Below are 20,944 nucleotides of genomic sequence, written 5' to 3'. Positions count from 1 at the left end.
TTCTGCCAAAAACCTTGAGGCGTTTCGGTTTATTCACAAAACGTCTCGTTAGCCTCAGATTAACAACTTCACATCGAGGTTTTTTGATTATTAAGCTGCCTGTGAAAAAGTATTTTTCTATTTGTGTATTTTTTTTCTTGGGCTGAACAACATTAGAAAAACTACTGATATTGATAATATTGGTAAATGTTGTGATAATATCAGGTGTGATATGTGCCTAGAAATTGTGTTAGCATAAAAAGTACAAATGCAGAACTGTAATATTGATAAATTATTATTGCATTCAAAACAATCCTTTGAGGTAAGAATATTGAACTCACTCGTATTGCAATGACGATATATTTGTGATATATTGTTCATCCTTAATTTATTCTAAGGATGAACATATCCACGTTTTAGTCACAAATAAACATTGACGAGAGTAAAAACAGTTATTCAAATCAAACAGGCACATTCTGGTAATGGGGGAAAAATTATTTTAGTATATGCTTTAACAAGAAGTTTTTCCTTTTTAATTTCAAGTGAAGAGTTACTCTGTATTCAGCTGCACTTTTCCAACCCGCAGTGATACTTCAATCCCCCTGTGACAGTAATTTAGCTTCACAGCTGGATTAGACATATATTAATCACCATTTCAGCATAAACATTTCATTACACTCAGTCAGGTGCATGGTGGATGTGCTGCATATGAGGTGGCTGGTGTGCTTGATTAAATCCAGCTGAGAGGAGCAGAACCTCTGCTCTTAAATAATGAAACGATGAAACATCCTCAGACGCCAGAACCCAGGTAACTCAGATAATTGCATCTCAGTACTGAACAATATTGTTTTATTAGATTTTCTACAAGCAATACATTTATTTTATTTTTTTTACATGTTTCTGCTAAATTAACAGGTTAGTTGCAGCCTCTAATCAAAGAAAAAAAACAATCCTGAAGGTTAATTATCCTAAATGGATGCCTCAAAATGAGAATGACTACAAATGGATACCAAAGTAAATTAACCAAACTCCATTAAATTATGATATTAAATTATGCCCTTAGTTCATTTATGGATTTATTTTGTAATTATTGGATTAATTTTCTTTCCTTGCAGGAACAAATAAATGGATTAGAGAGCAAATAAATAAACACCACCTCTATTTCAATCAGACCATCAACGTTGCTCATCAGCTCAACCAAAATGTTAAATTAAAGCAACAACTGCAACCAAACCCTCCAACTACACACAATGACACAAAAACTACGGCAACTACAAAAACTCGTAAGTGATGAGCGTGACATTTGACCTTTTGGGCAGCGTCTTCCTGCAATTTTATGGTTTCATTTACTAAATTGAAAGTATAACACTGTGGATGTACATAACAACAACGTGCATAACTTTGTTTTTTTTTTGCAGAACTTTATCCTCTGATCTTTTTATTAACTTTCACTAAATTATATTCTGTTTTACAGCTGAAACAATTGACTATTTAAATCAATTAATCGTTACAGACTCAAAAAGATGCCATTTGCTGAAAAAAATAAAACATATTCAGAGCAGTAATTGGGCCACAGCTGTACAAATATATACATTTTTACTTAAGATAAAAATAATTTGTCTGAATATATTTTACCCTAAACTCATCAAGTGCTATTTTTTACATTAATTTGGTTCAAATTCACTAAAGGAATGTTATTCTTTTGAATTATTGGGAATAAAATTTTTGTTTTCTTATTTTAAAAAAATAACAAATGACCTATTTTAATCTTTAATGTATTTCTGGGGTTTTATACAAAAGGCTTAAGTGGTTGAATGAAAAATCTTAATCCAACTAATCATCAGAATATGGCATTTTAAATATCTGAAGATGAAAAATGAGACTTTTAAGCTTCAGTATCTCCAAAAGAATGACTTAATATCCAGTTTCCCAGTCCAACTCAAACATTTTGAGCTCATTAGTCCATTTGTAATCCGTTTTTCTTCCAGTTTTAACCCTACATGTTCCTGCTTTCCTCTGGGATTGTTGTCAAGTCAGATGGAAAAAATTAAAAGCTGAACCGCGGCACGCATGTGGCATCAAACGTCGCACATTTTACTACAAGTCCAGCTTGAATTTTAATAAGAAATTTACATTTTGAATCCTTAAAAACACCCAAATTATTCCGCTTCCCGCTTATAATAAAGACCCTAGTGTATTCAATTGCCATTAATTTAATACAGCAGCACATTTGGGCTATTTCAGGCATTTACAGTGTTGGACTCTCAGCGGCCCAGTTTTGAGCTTGACTCACTGTGAGTCAGAAACAGTCGCTCACCGCCTGAGGATCAAACATCTCAACTTTTTCTCCCAGTAACAACCCTGCACATTATCAGCACCGCAAGAGATTGGATGAGACCAACGTGAAGCCCCTGCCAGACCCCCATTTCTGATAAACATGATTTATTAAGAAACCAGTTGTTATTTTTGGCCCAACTGGACTGGGTTACCAGACTGGTAACGCCGATCTGTCCCACCTGTTTTCATCATCCGCTCCATGTTCCTGTCAGTCTGCCGGTCTTTGTGCAACACATTTCAGAAGGTTAAGTTGTTTTAAATGTTTGTTTCAGAGCTGGGCTCGCTCTTCTAGCCCTGCACTATATTTAGAGATATGATGTGGCAACTGGATCAAGTTGCTAAGCAAGTGATAGGGCAGCTGTCGTTAACATTATGACATTTAAAGCTTCATCAGAAATCTAAGAAATTGTTGCTTCTCTTTGTCAAACTTACTGGACTGGATGTTTTATGTGCTTTTCTGTATTTTCTTTGTTTTAGTGTTGAGTTTTTCTATATAAATTACACACATAAACAATATTAAGCCCTCTCTGGATTTGGCAATAAAAAAAAATGGGTAACATTACCTTCCAAAAACATTAATATAAAAGTGTACAATTGACACTGTAAGGTTTTTGTAATGGTGCAAAAATAAGGACAGAGTTCTTTCTTTCATTTCAAACTTCACAAAAACTTAAGTGTGAACTCATAATAAGACTTTGTAAGTTTCTCCCACTACAGCACACATTTTCTCGGAAACAAACCAAAATATGCGCGTGAACAAGATGAAGGACCAGGATGATGTCATCTGAAGCTCAAATTTCCAGCTTCTTCTGAATTACACATAGACCTTTGGGCTACATTTCCAGTAAGAGAAAAGGAATGAAGACATGATGCAGCCATCACCGTACTTAAAGTTCAACCTTGGTTTCAAATGTGTTTCCACAAAACCTTTCTAAGCCTGGATGTTTTTTTCTCTGCAAAAACAGACTTTCTGTCCAGCCTGACAGATGAACTAAAAAATGAGCCAAACATGGAGAAGCAGCTTTCAGCTTCTATGCACCACAAATCTGGAACAAACTTCCAGAAAACTGCAAAACAGCTGAAACACTGAGTTCATTTAAGTCTAGACTAAAAACCCACCTGTTTAGGCTCGCTTTTAAATCATAATAAATGAAATCCTGACCAACATCTTGATGTGTAACGATGGCAAATTGTAATGTTTGTGGTGTTTTTTAGGACTTTGTATTTTGATGATATAAAGCACTTTGAACTGCCTTCTTGCTGAAATGTGCAATACAAATAAACTTGATTAATTGACTGAATACAGTAGGTAGTTTCCATATGTGCTACAAGCCTGTTACTAGCCAAACAAAACCCCTGCATCTCCTTTTCTGTTTCTGTACGTCTCTTGGCAGATTTTTGGGTTAACAGATTAGTATTGGATAGCAAAATGTACATCTTCTACTGGTTGTGACTAAACTATAACCCGACATGCAGAAAAATCTCTTTTGTGGAGGGAAAAATTATTTAAAAGTTTCAGGCATCACTAACATCTTTGATTAGAGACTAAAATGGGGGCTGAACTACAAGGCCTCTGCCTTGTCTGCCTTGCCCTGCCTGCTCTCTGCATGCCTGCCCTCTCATTACTGTAATTGACAAGTTCATCCCTTCTCTTCCTCCCCGAAGGCACCGATGGCTCAATTAAGACCTGGCCGAAGGACTGATTGGACACAAACATAATGAGGTCGCCGCTTGGCTAGCATGAAGCCCTGCGTGCAGCCAGACTAAAAATGCACAGCTGCATTCACCGAATCCACACAGCAGAAACTAAAGATATTCTGCATCAAGTAATCCATAAGCCTGACATGAGAAATTCTCCCAGACGTTATTGCAATAAACAATCTTTTTAAGACATCTTTCGAGGAAAATAATGATAAAAATGGCATAACAATGCAAGATCACGTTCTCAAAGATCAATACATTTCAAATATTAATGAACATTTAACAAAAGACCTGAAAGACATTTTAAATAGACTAAGATAAATAAACAAAACAACAGAAACCACAAATCAAATGAATTATGAAGTTTCTGTTAACGACAAAGCTTTAGTTGAGACCAAAACACCAGTGAAGATTTTTATCACCCAGTTTTTGGTAGAAAGAGAAAAACGACAAATCATTCAAATGGAAATTGTTGAGCTCATTTTGATTTATCATGTGATCAATTGATTTATTGCTTATTGTGACAGTAATTTGTTGGTGAGGTCAACTTTGCTTCAATCTCTGAAGAATGGGAGCTAAAAATGAGCCACTAAAATGGTTTTCTGATTAGAAATGAAACAGTGAGGCTTAGAGAGAGTATTTGTCATTTTGGAGAAACATAATTAGTGCCAGTGACCTTTTAGAGAGCAGCTCATAGAAAGGTCGGACATAAACGTTTGGAGCAGGATTCGCACCGGTCAGGATTTTTAGACAAACATCGCGGATCAATATCCACAAGGCAGACCAGGAAAACATAAATTTACACCAAGACGTCTGAACTTCACATCAACCTGAAGATGTTAATGAACTTTTATGTAACAGGTGAGACGACACAGAACTGGTTCTCATTTACAACACCAAACTACAGTTGATATAAAGACACTAGCTTTATTTATTTTGACTTATTCTCAGTCTATCTCAAACAAATTAATAATTTAAAAACAGAAGACACACTGATCAGGTTCCTCTTAGCAAGAGGTTTGATTTTTTTGTTTTTTTCTTGAAAGTACTACAAAATGAAGGAGGGAAAAGCTATTTGAGTTAGCCATTTTAAATCCGACTGAAAACTAAATTTAACTTTTTATATTTAAGTCATGTATTTCTTTACACACAGACAATATTTCATAACATCTGTTGCCAGTTAAATAAACAAAACCTTTTTGTCCACAGTGTAAATGTTAGCTGAATCTTAAATTTTACAACCTTATACAAGCAGATTTTAAAGTTGTCCAAACAAATGAGCAGATTTAAAATCTCAACTTTCTCCTTGAATTATTGCCATTATGGTTTTAAATATGGAAATTTAAGGAAAAGATCTGTGACGTGCAGAGACGCAGCAATTTATTGATCAAAAATTCAGGATCTACTGATTTTCTACTGAGCTGCTCTGATTGGTCAATGACAAAATACTAAAATAATTTTTTTTTTAAATTATTTTCTTTTATTCATTCAGTTTCTCAGACATAACAAATTTAGTCCAACACCAACTGCAAAGTTTTTTCATTTTAATAAAAATTTGTTAATGCACAAATCGACAGCCAATTTTGCTCTTTTATTCGTTCTTGTCCTTTAACTTAAAGAAACGAGTAAACATCTGAATCAGTAGATAAATAAAGGATGATATAGTTTTTCTCCAAGGTTTGGCTTCTTTAATTTTCTCAACCTTATAGAGAATTTGACATTTTACATGTATTTGTATTTTTCCTTTATCCTATGCATATTTTTAACTTATTAAACCACATTTCCTTTATGCCACTTCCTATTTATGTCATGCTTTGTGTTAATACCCAATTAGATTCTTGATGTTTTAAAAGTGAAAAAACTCAGACTTTGACATGAAGCAATGAGTTTTTGCAAGTGAAGCAATGACGTGACATTTAAAATTTATAAAACTGATTTTTGCTCATGCCAGTCAGTGAAGCAGACAATAATAAAACGATTGCTGAGGCAACTGGATCAGTTGCTAAGCAATTGATGGGGAAGCTGTCAGCGCTGCAATATGACTTTTAAAGCTGGAACAGAAATTGCTGCTTCTCCTTGACAGGCTGATTAGTAAATCTTTGTTTTACATTTCAGTCGAATTTTAAATGTATTTTTTCCCCATCAATGATTAAACCATGAAAAAAAGCTCATAATAAAAATGTACTTCCTTTGTTAATACTGCTTTTTATTCCAACACTGATTCCAAATTCTAAATATAAACATTTTTATGGCAAGTATTTACTTGCAGAAAATAGAAGATGGTCAAAATTAAGGGTGGAAGAAGTTTTATCAGGATATTTTGTGGTACTTGGGATAAAAGTGACAATAAGAAATATTTATTATTACTAATTTTTTTAGATCATTTCACAGCTGTAACTCCATGGTAGATTAGTACCAAAAACACAAACACAGTTCTTGAAACACAATAAAATAACATGCTTCTTTAGGACTTGAGTTAAATAAAGAAGTGTTATTTGCTAACAGTAACTGCATTTAATCCTATTTTTACATTTATTGATACTATAGTTGAACAAACATTGGAGAAAATAGTAAAATAACAATCCTGACAATACGGACAGTTTTGGAGGATTTTAAACATTATTAATTAAAATTTATTGTGACAAAAATAAATCAAAATTCTTACAGATTATCGTGATAAATGCCCATCCCTAGCCAAAATACCAGAAAATTGTGTTTTCAGACTTCAAATAATGTAAAGTTCAGAGGGATATCACAATCCCTAACATTCACTTCACTCATCAATAAGCTGATCGCTGAGGGTTTTCATAACTGCAGATTGTAACATGAATCCATCTGCAGGGACGCCTCACAGCAGTAGATTCACCTTGTTAAAGCGGCCTACTTCAAGCCCAGCAGCTTGGGTATCTGCCCAGCTAAGGCAGTGAAACTCCGGCCTCTGAATTCATCAAAACCAAGCCGCTGTCCCGGCTGGCACCTGTTCTCTGCTGCAGGTACAGCTGGCCCGGCTGTAAATAAGATCATGCAAATATCAGTGGCATGGCTAGACCCTTGCTTGTCAAATGTCTTTCTATAAAATCAAATTCACTTTTGCATCAATTCAAATTGTGCAGAAGCAGAGCTAAGCAGGAAAATATTTCAGCCTCTTTCTAACAATGAGCCTTCATTAGAGAAATGGAAATAAAACGCAGCTTTGAATAGATATCCGCCTGTCTTTGCTATTCTTTTAACTCAAAGAGAGGAACTGAATTGACCCACATAAGGTCCAGAATCCAACAATATCTAGAAATAATTTAATGTTTATTTTCAGGATTTTACCACAATGAAAAAGAATGATAGCTGAATTTATTTTTGCTTCATTGCAAAAATATTCTCTTATCGCTGTTTGTTAATGGAGAAAATATTATACTTTACAATTGCAAACATAACTTTATTTAATATGACATGTCACGGAGGGCACAGAACATGTGACAATTGAATTTTTTTAATAAAAAATAATCCTTTATTGCTTTTTGCAGGTTATTAATGCTCTTTTATATGAAATGATTTTTTTTTTCACCACTCTTATGGAGATTGTAATTCAAAGTAATTGTAATTCAGCAGCTTGAAGATGAAACTATTATTGTTTTTCTGTTTTATTGACTATCAAATGCAACATATCAGACATTGAATAAGTTTAATTCAACTCCCAAAGAGGATTAAGTGTTAAAACCCTGGTTTCCCCCAGGGCTTTATAAGCCTGGCGGACCACCAGGCTTTACTTTCATCCCCACCAGGCTAAGAAATGTTTAATTCGGACGAAACGACTTAAACAACTTTTTCTTGTTTCTCTTTTTTAAGACTTTACAGTTGGTGTTTAGGTATTGCAAATACTGTCTTCCAATAACACATAATCACCTAGTCATATTTTCACATTTCTTGTAAACTTTAAACATTTTTAACTCAAAAACATGATGGGCCTATGGATGCTAGCGCTCCTACCACCAGGCTTAGCAAGTTTTCTGCAGGAAACCCTGTAAGTGTTGCACTGGCCTGCATCCTGAGTGATCCGATTGGGTCCAGATGGTGCGAAAAATGTGTGAATTCACAACAAATAAACACACTAAGGATGTGATTGTATCTGCATTAGATTGGTAGGACACACTGAAGGACCAACAACAACACAATTATTACTGAACATCTTCAACAACAACCAAATAAAATGTTTTTATAACATCTGCTGCCAAAAATCAGTGCTGCTGTCAGTGGAGTCAAAACTACTACCTAGTTTTATTTGTTGGAATCCTCCTCAGTAAAAACCATCTTCTCTGAACAGTCGGCGTTTAACAGTTGATATCAGGACACTGTAAGGGTGATTTTTTATTTTTACTGTTGTTTTTGGAGTTGATCGAACTGCTGCGGTCACCGCACTATAAATTATTCATGCAAAGTGCAAAATCTCTGGAATATTTTGACACATTTAAGCAGCGCATATTAGTAAATGAATAAAATTGTGCAAGCGAGTCGACAAATGCTTTACTGTGGTGTTGTTTTATGGGTTTAAATCTATGCACACTGATGCTGAGCTTTGTAAAGTCACGCTATTTATTCTCTATTTCCTCTTTATGTTTTCTGGTATCATACAAGGGTCAGAGTATAAAGAGTTGGTAAATAACTCAATAAACCTGAATCAGATGAAGATTTGGCGCTAATACCAGGTCTGAACAGAACCTCAGTACCTTTGCAGAATGGTTTGGTTTGCTGATTTAACTCATTAGTAGCTTCTTGAAAGGTCATTCATGTAGACATTAAGGATTGGGATATTTCTGAACTCTTTATGAGTTAAAATCAAAATATTGTTTATTTAAAGTGAAAATGAACTGGTTTGAGGTCTGAAAACACTGCCTTTGTGTTATTTTGACCATACTCCAGTTTCTACAAATGGGATCTATGCTAGTGGATAATAGAAATGGTTAATTTCTCTCAAATACATACCTCAAAAATATTTTAAAAAAACCATATGAACAGAGACCAGAGTTTCTTTCTTCACAATAACAACCTTAAGGATATTCATCCTTTTTTATGAACATCAACAAACATTTCTTGAAGTGTTTACAGTAATCTGAAAGCTGGCTGTATTGTCTTTAGACTACAATTTGTCAGTGATGTTTGATAATAAAAATCTGCCCATTTTGCTATTAAATAATAACAATTATTAATAACGTGGATAATATGCTGCAGTGTCCATTCTTAATGATGTAACTACAATAATTTTTCAAATTATGAACACGTTTTTACAAAGACCCTGATAATGTGCACAGCCATGACAAATTTGCACACAATAATCACCATGAAAATGTTGCATTCTTTACATTATTATATTGTTAATAAGAAAAAAATCGAGCATCTGGATTTATCATACTGCCTGTGCATAATGAGAGGCCAAGTTGGTATCTGCTATTTGATTCAGGTACAGTTAGCCCTACTGTAAACTAAGGCCATGCAAATACCAGCAACCCAGCTTGACCCCTGCTACATGAAACTCTGCGTGATTTTTCTGCATGAAATCTAACCTACTTTAATATCAATTTAAATCCTCCAGAAGCAAAACTAGGAAGGAGGATATTAGTATTCTTCCTCAGGGCCTTTACAGTAATGAGCTTTTGTTACAAGGTTGAGTGAAAAAAAAAATGCAATATCTTTTTTATTTGCAGTAGGAATCTGATATGTGGGGGGCCACATGAGGCTAATAGAGTTTTTCTACAAGGAAAACAAAGTGTGATGAAGGCGATGACAGATGGAGTCTGGAGATTGAACAGGCCAACTGACGGCAGACAGGTAAACCCTTCAAGATTTAATCTGACACGCTGGGAGCTCAGCTTGCTGTCAGATTGTGTTCCGATTTTAGCGGAATTAAATATCCTCAACTGAGCCCCTTTTACTGGCGCTTGCTTCACAAAGTAAAAGGACAAAGTAGCGTTACTGTACCCAGGCCATTTCACAATTTTTCTAGTTACGAGTCCGACCCGACAGCCATTACCTTCCTCACTCCCTCCGTGTAACTCGGCAAGACGAACCGGACTACGCACTACTTTAGAGGAAATCATGAATGCTTCCCGTTATAATATTAACTGTATGTCTACTAGTAATTAATGAAGAGGAACAGGATTGTCGTTTTGCTATAAATGAATAATAAAACGAGTTTTCAACCGTGAAAGGAAAAAAAGACGCAGGAAGGAAATGTATCACTCCACTTACCCTGAAATATTGCTGATAAACCCTGAAATTAGCCCTGCCGCCGCCTTCTTCGGAGTTGACCCGTCTTAACTAAGAGGCAGTATACAATCGCGTTGAAGAGGCGTCTCCATTTACACACATCCGCGGCATTTTATTCCACTTTATATTGATGTAACCACACTGTCCACCCAGGCGACACAAGCGTACCCAGTGTACGATCGGCGTCATTGACGTTAGCACGTGATTGACCTGTGAACAACCCAATGAGAGACTTCACTGCAAAACTCAGGACCAATCAGACTTCGGGAACGCCTGTGAGGGGCGGGACTGTAAGAGAGGACATGACGGAGGCGGCCATGTTCTGGTATGGTGTTTGTATCCCTCCGCCGGAGTATTTACCTTTTGCATTATTTTGCATGTGGGGAAAATGTCACTGTAGCCCTGCTGTTCGCTGCCTGCTTTTCATAAGACAACCCGCTAGGACATTTGTTTTTCTCCTCGGTTACTACCACACCACTGTTAACACAATATAAACAAAAAGAATAGCGTTTCTATGTTTTAAAATAGGGAAATGTTGAATATTCAAGAGTGTTAACTGTCGTGTTCATTTTAGACCGCAATGTCAAGCTATTAAATATTCACAGATTTTTTTAAAATCTTACTTAATTACACCCTGTAACTGTGCACATTTATATGCAGAAATAGATACATAATCCAAATAATTATTAAGGTATTTGATAGCAAACCAGGCTGTGCAATTAAAACGTTGATTGTTTAGCTCACTTGAGTCAATATTAGCGACAAAAAGATCTACCATAGTGATTTTGGTATAGTTTGTTTTCAATTTAGAACAACCACATCCAGTTGTACAGAGAGTTATTATTAACATGCGATAATTTATGCCTGTACAGTAGCGTTATTTAGACAGATTCAAAAACATACATCCCAAAGCAGTCATTATACTTTAATGACATTATACAGTAAGCTTCAGCTGAATATTTAAGCCCAGTTAGGGCTATGTTGTTGTTTTGTTTGTTTGTTTGTTTGTTTGTTTTTTAAAAGGAAATTGTAAATATTATTGTTGAATGTTGCAACGTAAATATTGATAATAAATAACTATTTTCTATTATAACAATGTTCTCATTAGTCTTCGTACACCTTTGAATTTTAAATGTCAATTGTTGAAACAAAAAGGGACAGATGATAGAAAATTGGAAAAAAAATTATCATCAACTCATAATGTACTGTAAGAAAACATGACTATATGAGATCAGAAATTAATATCTACCAAGCAAAAGGTCGCTTTTTTTTCTTCCTGACCGTTAGAAGTGAATAACACCATCATAAGAAAAGAGCTGTTCAACTTAAAAAAAAGGAAAAAAAGGCTGTAGCAGGCAGCTAATGAGTGTAGCAAAAGATTTAAAAAGGTCTCAAATTAATCTGAAATCAGACATTTCACTGTACTGAAAATAGCCTACAAGTGGAGGACATTCAAAATAACTGCAGACATCCCAAACTTTGGCCACCCAACCAAGTTAACCCAGAAGGCAGACTGCAAGATGCTAAAAGAAGTCTACAAACTTATACACTTATACAAAGACCAGGACTCCTCAAATAATGCCTGAAACTTTAATTATGTGGACATAAAAACAGAGGAGAAGTTTGGTATCAGGATTTTGCAAAATTGCTAAAGAAGAGTGCAGCTTACTCTTCACTTTTGAAAATGAAATACCAAAAAACTGGATTTTGATATTCTATCTTATTGAGAACCTAATTATCGTGGACTGTTTTAATCTGACAGCCTAAAATATATTTTTATCTTGGTAAGAAATACAAATGCTACGAAGAATATCACATAATTTCATATTATTATATTGTATCCTCTGCTTAGCAGGGGAAATCTGTTGGCCTGCATTGATAAGGCTTCCACTGACAAATTAAAATTTAACCCCTCATTTCACTGTGAAACCTGGTGATGGCAGTATTATGCTGTGGGGATGCTCTTTTACAACAGCTGAAATAGCAGAAAAAGGTAGTTTTCAAAAGCATTGAGTCAGGGAGGCTAAATATAAATGCTCACCACACTTTTCAGACACATTAGATTTTTTAAAAAGGCAAAAATATGTATTTTTTCCCTTCACAGTTATCTACTGTGTTGTTCTATGTCATAGAATCAGAGAATCTGAATAAAATACAACAAAGTTTCCAACATGTCAAGAAGTTGAAATGACATTTAGATGAAAGTGATGAACTCATTTGTGTCCTTAAAGTTTATACCCAACATAAAGAGATGTTTCACCTCTTACAAATTAGAGCCAACAGTATTCATCTTTCCCTGCAAACTCGTCCTAGTTAAAGAACATGCAGTGGATCAGCAGGGAATAGAAAAGCTCACAGGCATAAAGCACATGACATCTTGGAGAATAAAAGGCCTCTTGGATTAGACGCACAGTGTCAAAGCTTGGCTCGATTTGTTCGGATTAAAACGCATAAATCACAACCCCAAAAAAAGAATATAGATGAGTCAGAGTGAGATTTTGTAGGAATTGCTCAAGGAGGAGACATCAGTATAGATAGTGTGGTATAACAAGAAGCACATATAGAGGAAAGAAGCTGCAGCAGGGAATGAAAATACAGGACAGAAATCCTGCAAATGTTGAAACATCGCAGGCATATATAAGAAATTAAATGCTTGATTAAAATAAACTGGGCAGGACTGTATTCATACTAAAAACTGAATTAAGAGTGATGAGTTTTTATTTGGATTTTTGTATTCAGTGGACATGGAGTCAGTCTATAAAAGCTTATTTTATATTTTAAAACCAGAAACGTTGACACAAACAAATAATGAAGCATAAAATAAAGTATTCAAAAATACTTTATTAATCCCATAGGGAAATTAAATGTTGTTGTAGCTCATAAAGAGTTATCGAAGATAGTGAAGGCTGTTGTCAGCGCTGGATGACTGTCACCAGATCATAAAGGATTTATGTATGATGGAAATAATTATTTTTTCAGGTAGCAAAATTGGAGAAGATCTGAGTTAAATGAAAAAAAAATATTGTGGCAAATCAGCTAGGATTTGTGCAACTCTCTGAACTAACTGTATTGCAATTTGAGTTATTTTGTATTTTCTTTGTTGATGTATGTTTAGCTGTGTTCAAAAAAAAAAAGCTAGGAAAAAACAAAATATTTATTAAAAAAATCTGCATTAAGTGTGCTGGTTGCTCATAATTTGTTATTTTTGTCCTTATAATGGAAGATCAATTGATTAAACCTGGATCAGTTTGACACCCAGACCAAATTAAAGTTGGTTTAAAAGCAAATATTCAAACATAGAGAGGAAGTTACATTATTTTTAAATGTTCTCGTTCACTTGTGCTGACTTCAAAACAAGCAGCTCAATAAGCCTGTGTATTGTCAGATAAGAGCGTCTCCATCCATATGTGAACCGGAGAGGTCATCAGATGCCTGGAAATGTGCTTTACGTTCTCCACTGCAACAACAACAACAACAAGCCAAAGTGCACTTCATGCAGGTCTGTCCCACTCTGCTGCCCACACACACTCCACGCTGCCACCCACACACACTCCACTCGGCCATCATGCTACTCTCCCATGAACTCATCTTTATCACAGGGACCTGAGCCACTTGGTGTCCTCAGAGCTCACAATGCAGTGGGGATTTATTTACTAATTCCTTATGTTTTTGTGTTTTAGATTAACAAGTTGTAATATTAGACAAAGATGATTTGAGTAAATCCAAAACCATTTCAAATGAAGGAAGAAAGCTCTAAAAAAAATATAAAAAATAAAAAACCTAGCCTGGTTGGAAAATGGCTCCCTAAACCTAATAACTGATTGAGCTCCCGTTGGAGGCACCAGCTGCTGTCACGTGGTGTTTCTGAGCGTGAGCGGCCGGTTTGAGGACACATCACAGCTTCTCTGTCGAATTCTGGGTCACACTGTGTCCAGGCTGCAACTTTTACAGTTTAAAGAGAGACAATTAGTTATCAGGAAAGACAAATAAAACTCATTAGAGCTGCAAATTTCACTTGACTTTTTGAAAAAGTAACTACTACTTCAGGAAATTTCTTGCAATTTTAAAAAAAAACAAGCATTTAATTTATATCTTTAGGATTTAAAATAAATGTAATGATAAAATACAATAGATTTTTATTAAGTACATAAAAGGTTTACCCTAGAAAACTTGCTAAGCCCTCTGGTTGGAGCGCTCGGTGGTCATTCAACCAGCGGTCCGTTGTGTTTTTGTATTAAAAAATGTTTAAAGTTGACATGAAATTTGAAATATCACTTGATAATTATGTTATTAAAAGATTGGAAGATTAATATCTGAGCACCAACTATAAATAAACCCCTTCAAATAAAGTGTTACCGAAAGTTAAGATACTCCACATATGTTTTATGATGGCAGTAAAAATTATAACACTTTCTCTTCTTCAGTGGCAAAAAAGTTTTAAAAATGTCTACATAATGGGAAAAAAATGACTGCAAAACTAGATTTATTTACAGAGTTCTGGGCTCCTGTCATTGACCACTTTGGCTGGAAATAATTGTTATAATTGCTGTATATATTTTATTTTGAATTACAATTTATTTCTGAATTGTGACAGTGTTTTGGAAAATGTACAACTATTTATTTTATTTGATTGGAAAACTATTTTTAAATCAATTACTTGAAGAGTTGCTATTTGTTATTTTGTTCTTACTGCACTTTGGTGCATCTGCATATTGAAAGGATGAAAAAAAATGTTGAATAAACATTAATGACAAGGAAAGAAGATCTAAAAACATAACTTTTAGTGTGGAAATTCAGTGCAAATATAAAAAAAAAAGACAAAAGATTATCACCTGTTCAGTCGCTTAACTCTATGAATCATTCATACTTGGAAAAGTTCCTGACTTTGTGACTTTATCTAGTTTTGGGTGTAAAATTTAACTTTTCTACCAGCAGTCTATCAAACCAAAGATAAAACAGTTTTACAAATAAATAGTAACTAAGAATCAACGAGGTGATTCTCAAAGTAGTTGAAAACCTGGAGTAATTGCTGAGGGTCAATTTGTGTTGGGTTGAATCTTTTGCCCTTTGCTGTGGATTAAAATTGCTGCAACAGTTTAGCCGTTTGGGCCTCAGGGGTAAATCTGCTGCTCTCGCAACAAAATCCAAGAAAATATAGAAAACCACTCTGCAGTTGCAGCTCTTTAAAAGTTTATGGTCATTCCCACAAGCTAAGAATATATTTCTTGAAGATCTTTGTGTAAGATAACATTTTTATTTTCGTCTTTTGCCTTTTCAAAATGAGAAGAAGGAAAGACGTTCCTAAGCAAAAGTTTCAGACCGTGCATGTCAGCGTTTAATCCTCCTCTCTTTTTCTAACAGCTGAAGCTCTTTCAGTTCCTCTTTGGAGTCATTTCAGACATTTCTCTTGCAAACGGCTCCTTGTTTTCTGAGAAACTCTCGCCATCTTGTGTGCTCTGCTCTTTTGGGGTCTGTTTTTAATCAATTGTGGGTAGACGGACAGTTTAGAGTCATGAGAAAACCTTCGTTTTGCACCCCTTTATAGGAAGGCAGATACAGATGTTTCCTGTTGTAAAAATCACCTTGATCATCTTTTTAACCAACCTTTGTACCGTTTGCAAAAACTTGATCCCCCTTTGCTTTTTCCACAAATAAAACATGATCATTTAATTTTTGTTGGAACACAGCAAAGTGACTACAGAATACAATCTTCCTCACTGACTTTATCTTTTTGCAGCTTTTCTTGGTTCTTTGACACTCTGATTTGTTTTTCTGCTTCAGTTTTCAATTTAAAGCAGATTGTTGAGATGAGATTTCAGGCGTGAGAATATCTGTGAAGATTTGAAATCTGGGTCACGCTGTCTTTTCTAATGAGGATTCAATAGAAACACGTCACAGATGACACATACAAGCTCAAAAGAGGTGGAAAGAGGACAAAAAATAATGTACTCAAGTAAATGTACCGTTACTTTACTTAAACGCAATTTAAGTGATCAGTGTAAAATATTTAGATCTGGACTATAAAATGAATTTCATTGTAATTCTGCTGAATGTTTAGGTTGTTTTCTTACAGGAAGATGAACTTCTCCTCCACGTCAAGGATTATCCTGATCCACTTCTCTGTGTCTACAGAAGAAAGTAGACACAGCATGATGCTGCCACCACTGTGTTTCAGCAAATCAGCTGAGTTAATTTATATTAACTCTGAAACAAGAATTTTAGTCTCTAAATATACAAAACTAATCAGGTTTTCAGCTGTTGCTGCATCATATGTGCTCCTCTTTTTCAGATTTGTAACCATGCACATTTTCCACTTAAGTTTAGCACAGAAAACCACAGTAGAGCAAATTAAATTTGTGATAATTATGTGACAAAATGGGAAAAGCATAACTATTTTAGCAAGTGAAGAAAAATGTCATAATGCACCTGAAACAAATATTTATTTCTACATATGAAAGAGCTTTTAAACTGATCTGACAAGACATAAATCATTCATAAATTGATTTATAAAGTTGTTTTTACTTTAATGTCTGAAGATCTGGATTAATCTGGTGAGAAATTACATGTGTACATTGATGCCTCCTTGGTTGATGAAATGGAAACTTTTGTTTTATCACCATTATTTTTAACTTTTCAGTCCTTGTAAATGTTTACATTTCCACTCTGGTCTGCTAAGAGAAAATTGTTCCCATTTTATTTAACAGCAGACAGACATACCTATATAAAAACACTAAGCTATCATTAGTGTTTAACTTTCTCCCTTTTGTTTAAAAAACAAACTGAAGACTCTTTATTATTAAGATTTTAATTCAAAAAGGCTTAAAAACAACAAACTGATTAAATGTTGTACTTTTCACAATCCTAGCTTGGTTTTGGTCATTATTCTTTCTGATTGTTGTGTTATGAAGCACTTCTTTACTTTTATCTGATGACAACGAATGAACTCGTCTTAAATCAGAGACAAAAATAAAATAATGAATATTTAAAGGAGTTTAAAGGGGAATCATGACACTGACAGCTGAAGTTTCATTTCATTCTATTATTATATCCAAAATGCAAAATCAGAATATTTGAACTTGAATGTGTTGCAGTTTTGCTTTGTGTGTGCTGTCAGGTCTCTTCTACCCATTTCCATGATGTGTTGTCATGTTTTATAGTTAATAACTGCAGACTCTGAACGTGGGGAAAGAGCAGAGCAATTTAATAATAATTAAAAAAGGAGAATTTACAGAGAAGGATATGGAGGAATCAGGAATGAGCCATGAAAACAAGGGAGCCTATATTCTGCAGGAGGAGTGGAGGATGATCTTAAATATTAGACACATGTGAGGAAACTAGGGGGGTAAAGAACAGCTGTGCAGGGGAGCAAAACAGAGAGACTGAGAGAAGGTGAAGAAACGAAACTAGACACAAAGAAAACTACTAACCAAGAGGGAAATATACTAACACTGACCTGAAGGACAAAATGAAACAGTAGTGGCTTCAAGAAGCTTTTCTACAGCTATCGACACAACAATGTCAAAACATGACTTATTGAAATACAGATATAGAGATTGGTTACACAACATACATGGATCTAGTGAGATTGGAAAGAGCATGATTTTTTTATTGTTTGTGACATATATGGTGTTTTTACACTTGTTTTAGGTTATGTGTGTATGTAATACTTTTATAATGTTCTTATAAGGAACACTGTCTGGCTATGGACTACTTCCTTAAAGGACAGTGGGATTAAGTGAGTTTCAACTTCATCCTTCTACTTTTCTTAGTAAATAAACTGCTTGGAATATATGATTGTGGAAATCGATCAAGCAACCAATTGACCATTCGACCAATCATCAACCAGTCAGCCAGCCAACCAACCGGCCAATCAACAAGCCAACAAGCCAAACAACCAACCAACCAACCAACCAACCAACCAACCAACCAAGCAACCAACCAACCAATTAACAAGCCAACCAACCGGCCAACCAACAAACCAACCAGCCAAACAATCAACCAACCAGCCAACCAATTAACAAGCCAACCAATCAGCCAACCAACAAACCAACCAACCAGCCAACCAATCAACAAGCCAAACAACCAACCAACCATCCAACCAAGCAATTAACAAGCCAACCAACCGGCCAACCAACAAACCAACCAACCAACCAGCCAACCAATCAACAAGCCAAACAACCAACCAACCAGCCAGCCAACCAATCAACAAGCCAACCAATCAACAAGCCAACCGGCCAACCAATTGACTGAATGACCAGCTGACAATCAATCAATCAATCAATCAATCAATCAATCAATCAATCAATCAATCAATCAATCAATCAATCAACTTTGTCNTCAATCAATCAATCAATCAATCAATCAATCAATCAATCAATCAATCAATCAATCAATCAATCAATCAATCAATCAACTTTGTCATTAATTTTTTGTGTTGAACCCCAAAATCCTTGCAAAAAGTTTCATTTTATTTGATTTTGTGTTGTATTTTCTTAATACAATATAGAGGAAGATGAGCCAAACCAACATTTATTAAATACCTGCATGTTTGTTGTTTTTCCAGCATAAAGTGAAATTTTTAGTGAAAATTGCACTAATCTTCTTTTTTTTTTTGTTACTTAAAGTGTAATCTCTCCTATTCCGGCCTAAGAGGACAGACAGAAATTCACTAACCATTATTCAAAAACAGCCCTTGTTTTATCCCGCTTGATTAGAAACGTATTTATTAGTGCCGCTCCCGGATTTACTCACTCTAAAAGATGCGGCTATGCAAAGTTTGACCTGAAGGGGCAGCAGAACATCAGAAATCATGACTCCACCGGGGCTCTTCCTGCAATGCACAAAATGTCCACACGATGGCAGCAAATGAAAAGAAATCTGAATTTGATCAATCGTTTTCTGCTCAATTCATTCCTTACTTAATAAAAACAACTGAAGCAACAAACAGGCTAAACAGAACACGTACAATTTATATTGTTTACTCACTAAAAACAAAAGAAAGAAGTCCAAGTGAAGTCCATCATTATGACGAATGTTATTATTATGGATTTCATTATCCGTTCAAAAACGTGATTTACCCTCAGACAACATAAAATTATCTCATTTGTAATGCTGCCTAGCATCTACAATTGTACTTATTATAATTCGTATCACTTGAGCTGCTCCTATAGCGATATTTAGTCAAGATTAAAACAAGTTGCCGAATTTCCAGCAGCAACAATGAATATTGAGATTTAAATCAGGATTTTATACCAATGATTGGCAGCTGTTGTGCTAATATGCACATCTAAGGCTGGTTTCAAAAATAACAAATGTATCTACAGTCCAAAAAAGAAGATTTTTTAAAAGTAGAAAATAAGATACATCCCGCCTGATTTCAGTCAACAGTTATAAACACGAGGCAGCGTGAACGTAAATATTCAGCATTGCGTTATAATATCTTTAAACGAATATTTCCTTTCGTTTATATTGTTTTAGAACTATTTTATCACACATAAAACATCTTAGCTTTTGCAAATCAAGCTGAACACTAAAAATGCGAGATAGTGCTCAGAATTTGAAGGGAACTTTAAAGTCCTGGAGGAAAACTTTTAATGTCTTGATAAAGTTAATAATTAAAGTTATTAAACTGCAAACCGATCTGTGTTTATGACCGTTCAGTTGCATTTATTTTCAAATTGACCGGAATAGTTTTTCCATTTAGTCAGAGGTAAAGAAACAGCCTGTTGAACGAACCGCGGCGTTTTAATTAATCTTAAACAGAAATCAAAGTTTGAATCGTGGAGAATTAAATATATTACGCTATTTCTGAACAACTGAATTATTTATTTTCTAAGATAAAAAAAACAGTCAATTGAAAAGTGTTTAGAAACAAATTAGGTTGTACTCAATAGACATATTAATAGTATTAATGTCATGAACCTACACAGAAATATTAAATAAAATAAGATTAAACTGCTTAGGATCATTATTTTTTACAAATTCTTTTATATTTTAAAAATATTGCAAGTTATTAGGAATCACAAGACGTAAAATATAAAATATTTTGAAGAAGGTCCAAATACTTCATCTGCAATAAATCTTAAATGTTTGCAGCACTATCATTTTAATAAATTATCATAGATTTTGTGATGGTTTAATCTAGAATTATTAAAGTTAATCTTATCTAAAAAAAATCATATTTTTTATTATTTACAGTTTGAATAATAGCTTTATGACAACTTGTTGCAAAACACAAAAATCTGCAGAAATCTGAGAGAGACAAGAATATATTTTTATTTTATTTTTAAAAGAATATCTCTGGTGGATTGAAATCTGTTGCTAAAATAATTACATGTAATAAAAAGGAGAATAATGCTTCAGTTCACTCTTACAGTGTTAAGGAAATCTGTTAATTACTGAAAAACTTAATTTTTGACTACAAATGAAATATTTCAATTCAAGATATATTGCTTTGGAAATCAAGCACATTTCCTTGTTTCTTTCCAAGAAAACTCCTCTTAGTGGGTTGTGCTGATTCTAAATCTCAGCTGCATGTTGAGAGGACGGCAGAGAGTTCCTGGTCGTTTTCAGAGCTCCAGATGAATTAATTAAAGTCCAAACAACTTTAAAATACACAAAACAAATAAGAGATTCTGCTTTCAGAGTCTTGAGGCAAATTTCTTTACAGGTC

The 20,944-nt window shown here is 34.6% G+C and overlaps 1 protein-coding gene and 1 long non-coding RNA gene across 8 annotated transcripts in view; one reads left to right on the top strand and one right to left on the bottom strand.

The window, feature by feature from the left end:
• Positions 1–10,442, bottom strand: part of LOC103146859 (myocyte-specific enhancer factor 2D homolog) — a 44,548-nt gene extending 34,106 nt beyond the window's left edge. For 3 of the 7 annotated variants that reach the window (XM_016677909.1, XM_016677911.1, XM_007564942.2), the window contains exon 1: positions 10,255–10,441. The gene's annotated coding sequence lies outside the window, so the exon portion shown is untranslated. Of the gene's footprint in view, positions 1–10,254 lie in introns of all 7 variants that reach the window. The other 4 variants (XM_016677910.1, XM_007564939.2, XM_016677912.1 and 1 more) reach the window with 2 other exon arrangements.
• A 75-nt stretch (positions 10,443–10,517) lies between these two features.
• Positions 10,518–18,107, top strand: LOC107837718 (uncharacterized). Its single transcript, XR_001663761.1, has 3 exons — positions 10,518–10,597; positions 13,658–13,771; positions 16,331–18,107. It is a non-coding gene; the product is annotated as an uncharacterized LOC107837718 (long non-coding RNA).
• The last annotated feature ends 2,837 nt before the right edge of the window (positions 18,108–20,944 follow it).

Source organism: Poecilia formosa, unplaced genomic scaffold (genome assembly GCF_000485575.1).
Source record: "Poecilia formosa unplaced genomic scaffold, Poecilia_formosa-5.1.2 Scaffold169, whole genome shotgun sequence".
NCBI lineage: Eukaryota > Metazoa > Chordata > Actinopteri > Cyprinodontiformes > Poeciliidae > Poecilia > Poecilia formosa.
Note: the sequence above shows the minus strand (reverse complement) of the source record. Positions and strands in the feature narration are given on the sequence as shown.